Consider the following 18,416-nt stretch of genomic DNA (forward strand, 5'->3'; position numbering starts at 1 on the left):
CGGCACCCACTGTCCATGTCCAGGCCCTGCGCCACTTTTGAAAAATAGTCTTGCCACTTTAACATTCCGTGCTTTAAATAAATTCCCATTACGTGTGTTCACAAAAAAAATCAATATTCAATTATATAATGTGTAAATTCATAAGTATCCATATAAATTTGCATGTAGATGTGTTGCCATTTCTCAGCCTCTTCCAAGGTAACATTATCGGACTTTTTTTTTTATTCCAAAAAGATAAAAGGTAAAATCATGAAAAGAAATGTGACTTCAATCATATTTTTTCAGAGAAAACTATATAAGTAGATTGTTCTAATGTCATTCCTTATTCTGCTCACGGGTGCCAAGGCTTCTTTGACATGTTATCAGGGGATGGCTTTGATATCCTGTGACATATTAACAAGTCGTCGTCCTTAATTTATTTCTTAAATAGCGACTGCATCTCGTCGCATTCTGACAGCAAACAACTTGAATTGCTCTTGCTGCCATTTAACGCCTGCCCAACTTTTCAGTGGCTTTCACAAATAAACACAACCACTGATTTAAACCTTGAAAACCAACAAGAGCACAGCCAATTAGCTCGAGGTCTTTGCGAATGTGCATGAGGAAATGCTGAGAGAAGCTTTGCTGACACAGCAGAGCGATGAAGTGAATCACAAACGGATTTTGTTCCCGTCTGTTCGATGACAAGGAGAGCGAATGAAAGGCTAAAAACCAAGTTCCATCTATGAGCAAATTAAAGACAAACACAAGAAAGTGTTTTCTTAAAGTTGTTCATAAGGAGCTGTTTGGTATTCTCTACTGAAGCACTCGTAAGTAGCCTTGTGAAGAATTTGCCGAGTATTCCAAACTACTTTCACACCTAAGCGCATCCGTCTAATTGCTCAAAGTGAATAAGTGGAAGCTCCCAGAATCTCTCGCTACCCCTCTTGTAAAGCATCCTTCATGTAGAGCGTTCTCCAGTCCTTGCCGCAAAAGTGACTGTTGAAAAAAGTTAGTCTTACTCCAAGGTGACCCACGTCAAGGCCTTTGGCAGACTCATCGTTTTACTCAAACAAATAATGCTTTTAACGGGCTCAAGATAAAGCCGCATCATGTTTCTATGAGTAGGCATCGCTCTTAAAATCTTCCTGCGTGCTTAAGTGAAGGATGTCTGGAGAACCTGCCTCCTCTGCAGTATTGCTCACATGTGAACCAACCGATGCGGCGTGCCATTAATCTTGATTATGCCATTAATCTTGATCAATGAACACTCCTCTTGTAAAACATGTTGGAGCATAAAGACTGAGATGTTTTTTCTCCTCAATTTTGAGATTGCTATTTAACATGCGATTATTTTTTTCAAGATCTTTTTCCCATGTGTTTTTAAAGAAAGACAAACAATAAACTAATCTGATCAACAATATCAGATTTATTATGCTAGATGATTTATTCATGATTATTATTAATGATCCATGAATTAATTTAAAACCCAGTTTATTAACTTCAATTAAAGTTGTTAACATACTCCACGCGTTGACGTGGAGTCATTTAATTGTTCTCTGCAGTGGCATAAACATAAATCAGTGAGCCACAAGTCATATTACGTGCAACAATAATGAAATTTTCATGAAACAATATGCAAACATGCAGACTGCGCATAAATCATCAGCTCTTTTTTACGATTTGAATATGACTACAATGAAAACTGCAAGCTATCATCGAAATGATGATGATTGTACTTTCAGAAGGGCATTGTGCATTCTACTGTCATCGAATGTTTACTTTCTGAGCGCAGAACTCGTAAAAATGTCTTCTCTCGCCCTTTATGCTATTCTTACAGCTCCCCTCAGAGCAACTATCTAATTGGTGTCTTTGTGGTCGTATTGGGGACGCTTTCCTCCACACGGACCTTTCGCGAGGCCTGTGAGTAACTGCCGTTCCCGTCCTGGGTGTCTGCGGCTGCTCTCCGCCATGTCCCGGGACTCCGTCTCTCTCAGTGAAGGCTTCATTAAGCAGGAATGGGAGGTGGTATCAGAGAGAGAGAGAACAGATGTTTAGCTAAGCGCGTGCATTGTTAGCCAGCCTCCTCCGTATGGCTAACTGCCGAGTTCAGTCCCCTACCTTCTAATAGAATGCTCATTAGGAAAGAGGAGGGCGAGTCGATGGGAAACAGCGCTGCTGTGCAGCCTCGGCCATTTGTCGTCTCCCTCCGGTCTTTATGAAACAGCTGCATGGAGCAAACCATCCCTCAGTGGCTCCGCCGCATGTACTAGCATGTTTTGAACCCTGACCAAGGCACCCCGCGACGAACAGCGGCTGCGCGGTGAGCCGAGTTCTCCTTGGAGACGGCGAGTGTGATACCAAAAACATGCTTCACACACTTGCAGGTACAGAAGGATGCAAGATTTAAAACAAACTGAACCCCTAGAAGACAGACAGGCGATACTTTCAGGGTCCTCGAGACACGATCTGTGTGCGCTTGCGTGTGTGTGTGTTCAGACAATGTCCCTCCAGCGCTGCGGCGTTAAAGTCTCCAAACACTGTAGACGGTGCTGCATTAATTTGTCAGGAAGCCAAAAGCACAAGTGTGTTTCCCCGTGTCACAACTCATGAAGATGGTAAGGACGATGGAAAGCTGTGACACCGCGAGATGCCACTGTGAATATTTAAATTGTGCTCATGGGAACAGAGACATATCAGAGCCAAAAATAGGCTTTCTGTCACAGCAGAAACACACCCCGGGCTTGATTTCACCGACATTGACTGCGAGTAGAGATTTGCCAGAATGCAAAGTGCAGGTACATACTAAATACAAGGGAGACACAGCTAGCTCATCAGTGTGAGGCTGAAATGCATTGTCTCTTGGTTTTTGAGAAACAACGCAGCGATGGGAAATTTCCTCGCAAGCTCTGCCATGGTAACATATTGTTAAACAAATTCGAAAGAAAGCCACTCTTTATATGTACCACCATAATGACGCTCTCAAAGATCTTGAGTGTGGATTGAGAGCCTGGCTTCAGATCAATGAATGATAATTTAATGTGCATCAATTACACGAAGAGCCTGAATTTGTCCTTTCACCATCATAACGTACCTGTACTGTCTTTTCTAGAAAAAAATGTTTTTAGTCCCTGAAAAATAACTACTTTAAAAATGGGTACGAGTGCAAAGTAGATATGTATGTGTAATCAAGTAGAATGCTATCCAGTGGAGAAACACCACAGAGGCTGAAACGTAGCTTTCGTTTAAGGAGGTAATCATAATTTGAGAACACACAGCATGGAGTTTAATTGCCTTTACTGAACAGCCGTTGGATATAAATATAAAGTCAAGGTACAGTCACGCTGCAATCAACACCTCCATGTTCAAGCTCACTTGTCACCTAAAATTTCCTTTGTTTGACTCATGTTACTGTTCAATATCGACACTGAAAAATAAACCAAGACATGCATAGAATCATGGTAATAAGTGATGAATAAAGGACAGACCACTAGAGAAACCCAATGACAATTAAGCCTTATTTTCCCTCGTAAATGAAAAAATGTATGTCCTTTCCTAGGCCTTGGTATCAGTCTTATCAAATCAATCACTAAAGCAGCATTTTATCTGCTGGAAAACATACTGAGTAAAGGGTTGCATGCTCCAATCAGACCAGGAGAAGCTTATCTACGCAATTATTATAATGGTCTTCCTTGATGCACATTTTTCCAAAGCTGCAAGGAAGAAACTTTCTTCTAATCATTAGAATCTAATGATATCACTATTATGTAAACATCGATATTAGTTGGATCCCCTCATGACCATATCGGGGTTACAACACTGACTACACCTGCACAATTTAATGAGGTCCAATAAGATTGCCATAATAAATTCTGCCTTCCCAAAGCTAACAATGCTCAGTTTTGACTGACATTGTCCAAGATGTATTCATTTTAACAATGTGACTGTTATTGTTGTCGTTTATGGTGGTATAAAACTGTAGTGCCTTATACAGACCACTGTTTCTATTGCAAGCGCATCACCATATTAAAACGCACTGTGCTCTATATTGACTAGTTGTGTTCACCTTGATTTCCTAATCTTGAAATAGATACAAATGTATTTCAACTTCCCTTGTTTGATTTTTCCATTTACAACCAGCTCAACCGGTGTAGATAGATAAGATGTGCGTTTGCATTTTATTTGACTTTTGGGTTCCTTTATGGCAACGTTTGTGCATGAAAGCTATTTTTCATTTGATTGTTTTACAGAATTTAATGTAATTGTGGAAAGATTTGTTTCATTCTAGACCCAACACTTGAAAATGTTAGTCTTATATTTTCCACCATTACTTAGTTAATAAATAATGGTAGCAATAAAACACAACCCGGTTTGCTTAAGACCAGTCCATGCTGCAGGTTGAGTTTCACTGCTTTATTGTTTGTCCAGTTGATAGCTTGAACATTCAGAAAATGGAGCAACCACGCACATAAGACACACAAACCCAGAGACGAGGATACGATACAGCTCTGGCCCCGCATGTCCAGCTCCTATGGGATTATCTGCAGTTAAAGGTTGGCCTGTGGAAATACAACTCCCTTCCCCCCTGCTCAATTCACCTCACCCCGACTTGTGCACAGACAAACAAATACACACGTCCACATGCAGATTGCATGTCAACATGTAAGTCCACATATCGTCCCACTTCGGGGGATTTCATGTGGCTACAGCTGCTCTCATGGCAACAAGAGGCAAGAAAACACAAGAGAGAGAGAGAATATTTTAGAAGAACTAGACAGATTGCTGTGAATGACATTTTACTAAGGAAGTAACAAACAAAATAAAGGAAACTATAGACTCTCTCACACAACTATATTTTCTTATTATTCTGCTGCCTGCTGCGAATGACATTTTACTAAGAAAGTAACAAACAAAAGAAAGGAAACTATACACTCTCTCACACAACTATATTTTCTTTTTGTTCTGCTGCCTGCAGCCTGGTTTGAATGTATAAGACTGATATTCGGAGGTGTGTTTGCTGATGCAGAAAGGCAACTTAATACAGAGAGTTAACTTGAATGCCAACGCATGTGTATATACAAGGACTCACACAAGCTAAGTAAACAGTGGCACAAGGGAGCAAAGCAACATCGCACATACTATGTGATGAAATGTAAGACTGCTAAGACTGCTAAGAGTGTCATCAGTAGGCACTCTATAAACAAATTTAGCAAGATTTGCTTCTTAATTCCTTCATTTTTGGACTGATTGTAATTCTTCATTTTTCAAAGTTAGAATATTTACATTTATTAATTGGACTTAAATAGAAATTGCAGATCCATCCATTCATACAACCGCCAGGAAGAGGAGCCGATAAGGTCAAGGGATTCATTTTATACTGTGATATAAAGTTTAGCCGATGTGGCCGAGGCCTCATTCCAGTAATTTCAGTTTTATTTCTATTCATTCACATTCGTTCCCATTTGCTCCCATGGGCTGGGTAAAAATTTGATTCTCTCCAAAATGTCTGTTTTTTGCACTGTGTCCAAGCGCTCAAGGCAACATCCCTTAAGGCATGACTGGATGAATTTACTGTTGAAGAACTCTGACAGAGCCCCATCAAACACCTTTGGGATGGACTCAAACAGAGATTGACGGGACAGAAATTCCTATGGACTCAGTCCAAAATCATGTAGAATGACTTCCCAGAAGTGTGTATGAGGGGGAGTGTTATTTTATCCATTTTTGCTTGCTAAAGGCGTAATGACCACATATCCCTGTGGGTTTGTCCATGTACTGTATATTGAAGCAGATTAAACCCCTCAAGGGTAGAAATCACACAATTCTCACTTATCTGGTCCAGAGCCCAAGCAGCTGCGATGGCTTTCGGAAGTCTGCTCAAAGCATTTTAATTTAACTCTATTTTGTGCTGCTCCGCCGCCTGTCTATAGGGTCATATTGGTTTCCTATGTGTTGCAACTGTGAGTAAATATGACGGTGTGTATTAGATTCGGTGGCCCCGAGATGAAATCGGATTTCTGTGAACTCAGCAGGAGCAATAGCTTGTTGTTTCACATCCACAGATGCAAGGCCACAGCTGGCAGCTCCGGCTAGCATAGCTATGAAATACACCAAAATCCATGGTATCCATGAACCTATTATTTCCCTGAAACAACTCCATATCAGTGTTTGCTTGACAATATTTATTTTGTATAGATAAACATGTTACGGCATCCGTAGTTCACATCGGTTGTTGCAGTTCTTGTCCGACTACACGGAAATGCATTTTAGGGGGTTGATATTGTAATGAAGGCAATAAAGCAGCGAGATGACTCAGCGGATATTGAGTAGTGACAGTTAATTTCAGTCAGAGGTGTGTGCCAGCTGATAACAGATTGATGTCACAAACTGAATTGGACAAGTAATTAATATCTATCACACCGCCTCCATTTAGGACACTAATGTATCATATTGAATGTCACAGGAGGAAAAATAGAGTGATGGGAAACATCTCAATGGCTGGTTCTATGTCAACCTCAGTTGAGCATATGTATGTAACCCTTCACTTATAGCAGGTCAGAACATCGTTTCATAATTGCAGGTCAGGTTATGTTCTTCCAGACCACTACTGCATAGAATTTCATAGAAAAGGCAACATACCTGTGTCGTCACTGTAATGAGTGAAGGCTTAGTGCTATTTTTCCACGTGGAGAACTTTTACTGCCCTTAATCCTCTCTTATCCTCCTATGACCCCACACACACACACACACGCACACACACACATACATATACCACCACTCTGAAAAATGGATGCCCTCAAACCCGTTTATCCATGTCTGTCAAAGATGTATTTTCTACTTTTGCCTTGGAGTAGACTAAAATGATGGGAATTCAGATTGACGAATGGTTGGTCGGCGCATTTTAATCTCAATTACTAATTCAGTATCAGCGCACTGTGTGCCTCTAGATCAAAATAAAGCAATTTAAATTGATTGATTTCCTTTAGCATTGTACCCAATCACAACTCACGGTCTTCCGCCCTAGGCACTCTGAAATGTCTGAATTTGCAGTTGATTCAATTTGAATTGTTTGAGTCTGTTTTCAGGGGCAGCGAGTAAAACCTTTCCAAGGTAATTTTATGGCAGCATATGTCATAAACCTGTTGTTTCAATGTGCACTTATAGTAAGTGGCTATGGTGGCTAAAGACTCTGCCATCGTAATTGACTCGATGGGAGTTTACTGTATGAAGCATGAGGCTGTGAATGCAGACATAGTGCTCTCCAGGGATGGGCTGCTGCAAAACTGCTGCAATTCAACACAGATAAGACACACAAACACAATGTCTCACTCTATGCATACATACACTAGATTGCCACTAAAAAGAGAGCAGTATTTTGGATATTGTGGGTGTGGGGGGTAGTTAATGAAGCATTGTAACGACATTTTAGTTTGTTCTGGACATTAGCTTAGCGTCGTCATAAGCATGCAGCTCACTATCACTTTTTTGCACCATTTTATGGCTTCTTCTTGTTTCACTTTAGTCTTCCGTTTCAGGGTCTTGTCAAAATTGGCTGTGTGGTTTTTGCCTAATCGTGCTAACGAACGGACATTTTTTTTTCCCGAGTCCTGTTCACGTTCACAGTGTGTGGGAACGAGGCGAGCCCCTTGCATCTCCATCCTATTTCCATTTTCTGTTTACATGGGATGCCACCTCAAATTAGGCCGAGCCTGCGTGGCATCTGGCCGCAGGGCTGGTGGCACAATGGGCAGAGCACAGGCCAGTGTTGGCAGACGCTGGGTGAGGAGCAACACACACACATTCACACACAGCTAGAAGAACATGAAGAATATGTTTACGCTGCTGGAACCTGAGCCCGGTCTTGCGCGTTTAAGTCTGCTACTAGAGTTAATCAGCTTGGATGCAGCTGCTGGCGTGACCACTGACCCTTAAAGCGGTTGTAATAGGTGGAGCTGGTCTAATAGGAATAGCTTTATCATTTTGCGAGAAGAGCAGGCATTGCAGCACATCAGGGGAGGGACTTTCTTCTTCCACATGCCATCTGGTTGCCGTTCATTAACAGTGTTTTACATAAAAATAATATTTGATCTTCTTGGTCAGGAAAACAAAGGTTGCACTGTATGTGGTACCTAATTAGCTTGCTGAATGATACAACTTGAGGGCGCACACCAGGGTCGGTCTTGTGGGTGCACTATATTGTATATATGACATTTAGCCTGAAGATATTTGTTGTTTGTTTGGAGATTGGGTATCCCTTGAGAAACAATCCATTTTCAGTGGGCCGCACGTGTGTAACGTATTTGTGCTCTTTGTATACATGCAAATGGTTTAGCCTTTGAATAGATGCTTTAGTCAGATGGGATCAGACACAGACTCTTAAAGGCTCTTAAGACAGATCCAATGTATTGAAGGAAAAGGGCCATCGTAAGCAATACGATCCACCCACTGTCTCCTTCCACATTGGTATCCAGCTCACTACCTTCAATACCCCCACAGCTAATTTGTTTTTGCAGGCACTTAGTCCCTTAGCTTTTTTTCTTTTTGCCTGTCATTCTTTCTTGCCCTGGTTGTGCTAAACCCCCGTGGATCCCCTTAAGGGGACGTAAACCCCTTGAGATGATTTGTCAGTCACAAATGCAACTGTGCCCTCTCAGTGGCTTTCCTTGGCCCCAAAAATGAGTTACTACATCCATCCCATCTGGCTGTCACAGGCAAAATGTCGCCAAGAATAGAAGCTTGCCATCCTTCCACATTTCACGGCTGAGCAGACAAAGTCACGTGCCACTCATAAGTTTGACCCTCCCACGACATAGTACTTCTGATTTGTACTTAAGGAGTGTTTCAGGGTATACGTTGTCTCTGGTTTGTTGTTTCTCATGAGCGCTGCACAGTTAAACGTACAGTATATTTAGAGACAGCAGGGGTCATGACTTTTACTCCTGCTGCCCAGCTATCACGTGGACATTCATCCAATTAATCGCAGTGTCTGTGGGAACTATAGGCTCTAATCGTTTCCTGTCCGCTCCCTGATCTGGAATCTATTTGTGGACACAGCAGGGGCAGAAGGAGAAATCAGAAAGCATCTTTAACAACTTGTCTCATCTAATGAGATTAGCAGAGCCGCTTACGCAGTCATGACATGGAGATACACATGGATAACCCTGTAGTGACTCATTATTCTTCCCATTTCCGCATGGGCGCCTATTTGAGGCGGCTTGGATGTTGTTGTGCCCCGTATCAGTCCCGCATCTAAACACAAACCCGGCATAGAGCGAGCGTGGTGAATGCGGCCTCGAATGCCAGAAAACAATGAAGGACATGAAGATAACAGCCTTTGCCTCTCACAGGCTGCAGCATTAGTGACACTTGCGTGAGCCCAATTGGAAACAAAATTCAGTGTGCAGCCTCCTTGTCTTTGCGCGTTGGTTGTGCGAGTAAGTTATGACTATGTAGATGCAGCTGAATGAGTATGGAAAAGAGTTGTGTGATCACTGTAGTTCTTTATGGACTGAATAAAAATGCACTCGCTTTCAGTCGGATAGTTCATAGGGTTCATACATCAATGCTCGACTGATACTGTCAATTTTGAACAACTCAAAATTTGGAAACCTTTAAACTTCATGCTAAACTGCTTATTTTTAGTCGGTAATATCGGCTCAATGTTCATACATGGTGTCCGGGCGTCTCATGGCTCAGCACTGTACCACTTTAGTTTCCAGTGTTTCAATGAAAATAATAATTAAAAAAAAAAAATCTTTCTAATTTTTGAAAAATCTAAAATAGTAGGCTATTCTAGATTCCCTCCAATGATTTGAGGAAAAATAAATTTTGTAAATGAATGTGCTAACAATCAGTGCTTCTTTGCACATGTATGGTATCATAAAATGTTGAAATTGATTTTATAAAAGGATCATTTGGCAAGTATAAATAAAATGGGATAAAACATTTTACACTTTTATTTTAATTTATCCAATGCTGTTGAGTCTGCAACTTTAAGGCAGTGAACATATCCCTAGACTTACTATTTGAAACCTATTCACGGCACTTCTGGTCTACCATTTAGCGCAATGACATTAACGGGCCGCAGAGAGAGAGCGAGAGAGGGGGGGGGACGGGCGGGCGGACGGACGGAAGGACGGACAGACGGAAGGACGGACAGATGGACAGACTGAAGGATGGATGGACGGACGGGCGGACGGACAGACAGAGAGACAAACAGAGAGACAGACGGACAGGCACGCAGGCAGACAGACAGACAGACAGACAGACAGACAGACAGACAGACAGACAGACAGACAGACAGACAGACAGACAGACAGTTGTTCAGATCAATCAATTAACCCAAGTAGCATGTGCTAAGCACCAGGTCATTTTTTTATTCACTTCCAGTGTAAAAATATTTTTAAATCAGAACAAATTGACAAATGTCCCTTAACATCTTGATTGGCCTTTAAGGTTCCTCTGTACTTACAAAAAGCTGCCATAACCTTTTAGTGCTGTGAGATAGTTTAAGCGGGTGCAATTATAATGACATTTCCTCCACAACTGGATTAAATAGCATTTTTAAATAAATAAAAGCATCATCCTTTCTGGACTGCCACATTCAATTTTATAATCCCAAAGAATACATCTTAAATGCACCACATTGTTACACCAATCACACAGTGGAATTCTGTTTTAGTTCTGACATTCTCCAAACAAAATGGTAACATCCCAAAGTAGAAAGCCTCACCTGCAGGCCTAAATAAATTTGGCAAATTAAAGTGCTAATTATTTTCCACTCAGGTTATGCCTTGTCTGCCCGCCTGCTGATTAGCAGCTAGATTGATGAGTTCAAGTAGGAGACGGAACCCCGCTGTGCTGTGCATACAAACGGAGGGATGCCAGCCTCTGTGTGTTGTATTGACGGCTGAATGTTAAATGTCTTGTTATAATTTGTAGAGATACCACACACCGTGCTCAGATGTCTATCGATCTAATGTACAGCCTGCCAATTAGGCCATTTTTATTCATGCCATTCTTCCCCTTCCTGGCTTTTTGCCACATCCTCTCTCATTTCTCACTAACTTCCTTTTTCTCCGTCATCCTTCATATCTTCTTTGCTCTATTTTTCTATTCCCTCCCCCTTTTTTCCCCTCCATCCACACTTATGGATCAAACTCTTTATCTGGCCAAAGCCGCTGCCTGCAGGCAAGCAGCCGAGCTCTTCAGAGGCTCGAGCCGAAGACCAAACAACGTTATATAAGGTTAGCATGAAGCATGTCTCACGCTGATAGATGAAATCACCGGCACCTCAAACACAGCCTCTTTTATGGAGGACAAGAAGGTCAAGCCTTCTGTTTTGAACTCTGCTGCTCTTAACTAACATATTGCTATGGCAACTCCAGGAAAGTGAATTTAATTTATGTTTAATAGTAGTAGTCTTTTTTTGTGCTCTAAAATAGAGGAACTCTCAATATGTGAAGGCTTCCTCCAAACTATACTCGAGTGCATAAGTGTAACCCAGGAGTTAATTTGGTTCATGATATTGTAGTTTAATTATGTAGTGAACAATGTCATTGTATTGATTTATTTATTTGTGATTGTTTACTTGATATGCGCAGACATGTAAAGCCATTTCACTTGGCTCGGGATTGAGACTGTCACCGGTAATGCAGCCTTGTGACAGGTTGAAATCTTCATTTGTGCTTAGGCCCACCCCCCTTCCTCCAGCCAACATGTCGAGAGTTGCAGTCGACAGCACATTGTGAGAAATCATTTCCATAATCAGCCTCTTAACATATAAGAAATTATTTAAAACCTTATTTTTATATACTGTAGGCCAGGACTTTTTTGGGTGAACCCAGACACAGACTGGACATGTATTATGCATTCTCCCTCACTTGGTAGATGGAGAGATGAACAATAATTGAGTTTCCCATTAAAAGGGACATTTGGTTTCATATTTTGATTCCTTGTTAAGCACGTTTTGCGTTCGGAAGCCATTTTAGGTCCAGTCGGCAAGGATTGTTTTTCTATTATTTTCTATAGTATATCTTTTCAATTTACCTTCCCCTGGCTCCAGTTCCGTTTGTGTGTCAGTAGTGTGTCTCCGGTCATTTCTTATGTTCTTTTATGTCTGTACGGCGACCTTGAGTGCCTTGAAAGGGGCCTTATAAGTAAAAGATATTATTATTATTATTTAGTTATTGTGTCATTTTACCAATGTATTCCTTGGAGAGACAAACCTACGGAACTAACAGACGCATGCTTGGTGTATAATATGCAAACCATGCAAACAGTAACACAACGTAACAGCCTTACTGCCCATGCACTCAAATTATGCACTTTGTAGCATGCATGGAGGAATTGCACCATCCAACTTCCCATCTTCTTATGATTCCATCAGATGCACTTTGAAGTTGAAGAGTTTGATGATGGACAGACGAATTGGAATAGAAGCACAATGTAGATGGAGTTTCAAGGCTTTGGGACCAAATGTGAAATTATCTCTGGGCTAATTCCTGATTCGACCGCAGACCCAAGTGTTTAAGTAGCTGTAGCCATGGTGACGGCAGCTTTAACCTTATGACTGCAAGTGACCAAGGATATAAAATGGCACTAATTTTATCTCCTGAGGTGAAATAAACCACTCCATATAGCTTTATGGTTTGGTGTGAAATAATGATTCCTTGTAGGAGATGAGGCTTAGAATGAATAATAGAAAAAACGGCAGAGGGGGAAAAGTGAAACTTAGCAAGATTTTCACTAGACGTGTTTTATTTTAGTTTAGTTTTTTTTCCCCTACAACAAAGGGTGCGCCGTATAGTGCACTGGTCTGTGGAGATTTGCTTACAGTGAGAAGATGGTGGAGGTAAGATGGCTCAGAGGATTCAAGCTTCATTGAGCGCAGGCTTATGCCTAATAATTAGCAAGGAGGGACTCAGCACGGGCCCTCGGAACAGAGACAGCGAGAGCTCGATCGAGAGCGGCGCAAAACAGAGCAAGGGAAAGATTAAAGATGAGGCAGAGGCAAGTAAGAGATCTAGCAGGAGCTGTGGGGGAGAGAGCAGCGTGATATAGAACATTTCTGTGTTAGTCTGTCGTGATACTGCTTGTAAAGAAATTTAATAAGATTTTTACAGCATTAACTCTGTGAAAATGTTATGTTTTCTTGTGTATTTATAGCCTTGGTGGAATTTGACAAATGAAACATTCATGGTCGTGTAATAGCTAAGATATTTTCCCTTTCGCTTTTTAGTAACTACTCAGCTCACTATGTTCCTCTGGGATTCCAACACGTTGAGCCAGTGGCAAATAGGAAATGCAACACCCGCTTGTCATTTATTGGTTGAGCAGATTCACCATTGACCTGTCATTGTAACGTTTTGAAATGAAAGATCATAAAAAAGATTGGTTACTGCCACGCTGACTACATTTAATATGATTGTTTCAATTTCATGACCTAGTTTATTGTGATTTAACTTCAATGCTAGTGTAGGCCCATACAAAACTTTCCTAATGCCAAAACTGATATTGAAAAACACTCAAACAACAAAGCAATTTTGACAAAATAAAAAGACTCTGAAATACAAAAGTGAAAAATCCAAAACTCTAGCTATGATAGATTCCGGTGGGCTCTGAAAAGCATACAAATCAGAGTTACGTCACCACTGTCGGAACACAATTTTGCAGTAAACCAAAGGCCTTCTGCGTTTTGTAGTTGAAAACTGACTACCCCCAAAGAGAGATGGGCTAGCTGTGCAGTGGGAGAGTGCCATAACACTGGGAGATTTTTCCGTGCTTTCTTCATGCCATTATAAAGGCCCTTTTACACTACACTTAGCAGAGCAGTGTGGTGTCAACGCCCCAATTGAAAGATTTTTGGTTTGAAGGGGAAGTGTGATGACAGACAGCACATCCCATTTGAGACGTGGTGGCAAAGTGATTCGAGAGTGACAACAGAAAGAGATTTTGACAGGGCTGTACAGCAAAGGACTTTAACAAAATGGAAGACAGGTGCAGCCAGATCTCCACGATGTGGACCGTAGCTGCTCGGTTGAAAGTGGTTGACGAGCATTTTTAGCAATAGAGATACTATAGGCTTAAAATCAGATATATCATAACCACAGATGCCTCCTCGTTATTATGGGCAAAGGCAGCGCTTGGGTTTACCTTACGTTACCCTGTTTGGTATCTTAGCAACCAGTCCCAACTATGTACACGCCTGCCGGGCTCTCATTATTCAGGGCACCATCCTGCGCCCCACTTTTACCACACCACAAAAAACAAGTGCAGTGTGAAAAGGGCTTAATACTGCAATGTTTTTAATAGTCCTTACGCTATTCTATCCCAGGTCCAATTTGATCAAATCCATTACAGATGCTTCAGTTACATTTGCCAGCTGGTCCAGATTACAAAGTACACTCATTTACAGTGCTTTCTGGCTCCATCGTCAATACAACATCCTTGGCCATTAACATGCATACATGCCAGAAACTACATCAGCAGCAGTGATCCAAAGCACGGCTGTGTCATGTTACTCTCTTCACGGATGTCCCATTGGCTTGTTCAAATCAAATGACACTGGTCCAAAGATGGCGTGAGCCTGTCGTTGTCAATCGCGGCACTTAACCTATGCAGGAGTCATCAACTTTTTTTCCCCTCTCCATATCGAACATAATTTATCCCCAAAAGCCACATCACCAATTCAGGGCCCGACCACATGCCCATTTAACGGGTGTCGAGCGAAGGGGCAGCGCGGTTCAAGGTCAGCTCACCGCAGTGTTGAGACGGCAGCGGTGCTACGCGACAGCATTTTAGCCGCGACCCAATGAGTGATTACCTCGCAGCTCCAGTCATAATTCAGTGTGACCTCAATCTGCCAGCATTGCTGTGCTTTGATGGATCAGCTCATGGTTTAGGTGTTGGGTTCTAGCATGTCAAGCAGGCTGATAACGATACGCCGATCTGTTGTTTCTACAAAGGAGAACGTTTTTGATACGAACCAATAATGACACTGTTTCTTCTCCAAAGTATTTCTGAACTACAGTGTGACAAACATTAACCCTGTCACGATGATGCATGTGTGTTAATTCATCATCTTTATGTCTTATCAAAATCAGCACTGACACACATGCAGACGCACACACACGTACTGTACATCCCGCTGTGAATAATTAGTGGATTCTCGCAGTGGGTGATCGACGCTACTGCTCCCCCCACCCTCCCTCTCTACTTCTATTTCTCTTTGACCTTCCCCACTGAGCTTCCTACCACAGTGGGGCTCATCACACACAGCTCTTATACATATTTATTGCCCCGGTGACAGCTCCTGCGCACTGGATTTATATGATTCTCAGCAAACAATAGTGAAGCCCAACTCACTCTTGCTCCCTTTCATCAAACAAAGCGAAAGATAAATCTCATGGTGTCAGGTCGGTTCAGTCCTGCTCAGCACTCAGCCATCTGCGGATTTTGATGCACGACCGTGCAGACCCTGTTGCATTCATAGCGCACCCGTAAATTAAGGTAAATATACTCGATAAAATGTGCACTGTATGGATCATTCAGAGGACGGCACGACATTATTACATCTTTCTAAATATGTTTTTAGTAGCAGATTTTTATTAAAGAAAATACTTCTCTACTATACTCATACATGCACTTGGGCTGTGCCAAAACCGTGCTTCTTTCATAGCAACTCAAAAAGGACAGAAGTAGTCTCTGACCACCTGTAAAGTCTCCATACAATAAAAGAGATCAACTTAAGGTTGCTAATATTTGTAAACTTGAAAATTTGTAAAGCGGGGTCCTAATAAGTCAGGGTACCACTGTATATTGTGGTTACGATACTCATGGTCGTATTTTAAGTATCAAGGGGAACTAAGTTTTCTCACTCAACTATGATTTCTTATTAACAAATGAAGAGCTGTGTATCATTATTTATTCAAGCATTCCTCGTTGATCACGGGACTTCCCTGCAGGCAAATATGCTCTCCTTTACAAACATAAAACATTTAGAGCAAGTGGGAACTGCATGGAAGGACAAACTCCCAGCACCACCACAGCCTCTGCTCGCTTTGTCTTAAGTTGAGTTGAGAGGCAACACCAAGAATATGCGAGGAGAGAGGAAATAAGGGCAAAGCGGGATAGTGACAAAGATGGTCAGATGAGCCTGAGCAGCTGCCATACACCCCCATTCCCACACCAGCAAATTGCATCTTATAGCTGTCACTCTAATGCTTTCAAGTGGGTGAAATCCTCGACATCTGCTCCCGCTCGCTGAGACGCAGCGCAGGCCACCACCCTGCAGAGACACACAGCTGATGGGACAGCTTGAAGGGCAGCGGTGCTCACGGTGGCTTTCACATCCAATGTGATTTGTTTTGTCAAAATGGAAACAACAAACAAAAACTTCAGATTCACGGTGAAATGTTTTGTGTTTGCCGCAAAGCTTCCCTGTAGCATTTCTGGCATCCGTGATGCAGAGGCTGTTTTGTAAAGCCAAATGAGCTGGTCTTGTGCAATCACTTTCAAACAGCTCACTATCAAACTATGTTTTGAAAGTATTTGTGCTCCTTTTGATTTGGGCTCAAAATTCTTTGAAGTACAAACCAAGATGTGTTTTCAATGTATCTTGAAAGTTTTAGAATGATTGGATGATCAATGAGCCGTGACAAATTTGCTGCTGAGCTCCTTTGCTGCAGTCGAGGTTTTGGTCCATGGACTGTGGAGATAAAATTCAAAAGGAATTACTGTATAGGACTTTAGAACTATAACACAGAGTTCATCTTATGAGAGTGGTGCTTCACATAGCTGACTTAGGTGCAGATGGCAGGGGAGTCATTTTCATTCAATGCGTCCTTCACAAACTGTATTCATGCAAAACAAAAAGTCCACATTTGGCAACCAATTTGCATTTGGGCGTTACAGCATAATGGGAAATCCATCTGGAACATCGTACGCATTTTCTTCTTGAAACTCTATTGAGGGATGACGCTGCTGTCAAGCGTGATTTTAAAATATGAATATTTTTAACATCTTTGTTATTGCCTGTCTCAGCGTTAACTCAACATCCACACTGAAGTTATCGCAATGGGATCCCACAGCAGAGTGAGTGCACCTTGTAGTGTAACTTTGAAAAACATTTAAGAGTTCACCCATGCGTGCAAATTAATTCTACTTACGACTTGCGAACAAATGTAAATAGGAGTGTAAAGAAACACTTAATCTTTGCCAAAAAGGAATAAGCCCCCCGTCGCCACTGATTAAGGCTACCAAAGTGATATATCTGGCACTTAAGTCTTGTGTTTACCTCATAAACACAGAGACTTCGAGCAGCCACCCACACTGATACTGAAATATTACTCTCAAACTCTACAAGCCAGCATGATGTTTTGGGAGCACCTTGTGACGTTTTGTTACCACTCGTATTTACTCATCGTCTATTGTGCCTGCCACAGTCACAACGTCAGAGGAATTCAATCACTGTTGACCGTAACAAAGCAGTGAACAATATAGCAGCGTGGTCGAGCAGTTGGTGCTTGGCCTCTGACTCCCGCATTGGGTAAAGCGAGATTGGTGCTGTAATGCTGAGACACGATGATGACGCGAGGAAAGCATACCGCAAACAGAGGGGATGTCACCTTTAATCTGCTCGATGTAATAGGAACATTTTTCGAAGGGATGCAATTCAATCATTTCTGAGGAAATTATGTTTCCTATTTGGGATGTGTGCCTCGTGGTGGAAAGTCGTCTCGGATTTGCTTCATTCTTCACTGCAACTAAATGGTAATTTGATTTGGGGCAGAACCCGCGAGACTGTAGATTTGTTTGCATTGGTTTCCACTCGACACACACAACACTAAGCTCCTACAGAATATCTCCTAACATCATTGGAGGTCTGTATCATAATGTGTTTATTGCCACACATGGCAGGCACTTTCTTTCAGTGTATGCCACCGGGTCGTATTTTCTTGGCAAGTAAATGTGCACCGCTTCATTCCCTCAATAAGGAGTAGGAGTTTACTTTTATTTATAGCAATTCACCCACAATCTCATGTAGAAGCCAGTGATTAAATGCGGAAGCACATTTTCAATGGGGGGTTACAAAAACAGATGCATAAGTAGTTGTATCTATAAAAGGTAAATGTCAGTCGGGGCTATAAAGAGACTGAATAAGTGGTTGAAATGTCATTCGAAGCCTGTGACTTGTAGAATCATGTTGTAGCAAAGGAAAACAAACAGATAAATGAGGAGTAGAGGCGTCAACATTTATTGACAAGTAATCAATCAGCAAATTCATGAAAGCATCTTTTATTTCTTGTATTTAACTCAAATAAGACATTTGCAAACGGGTGCTTTTACTTTGAAGAACAATGACTGAACCAATAACTGAATCCGTTTAAATGTTGTTTAGATGTTTTTAATTACTAAACGAAACCAAACAAACAACA

General features: G+C 41.6%; 1 protein-coding gene across 1 annotated transcript in view; it reads left to right on the plus strand.

The window, feature by feature from the left end:
- Positions 1-18,416, plus strand: part of nlgn3a (neuroligin 3a) — a 130,034-nt gene that overhangs the window by 96,602 nt on the left and 15,016 nt on the right. The gene's annotated exons all lie outside the window — the stretch shown is intronic.

The sequence above is a fragment of the Syngnathus typhle genome, linkage group LG1 (genome assembly GCF_033458585.1).
Source record: "Syngnathus typhle isolate RoL2023-S1 ecotype Sweden linkage group LG1, RoL_Styp_1.0, whole genome shotgun sequence".
Lineage (NCBI taxonomy): Eukaryota > Metazoa > Chordata > Actinopteri > Syngnathiformes > Syngnathidae > Syngnathus > Syngnathus typhle.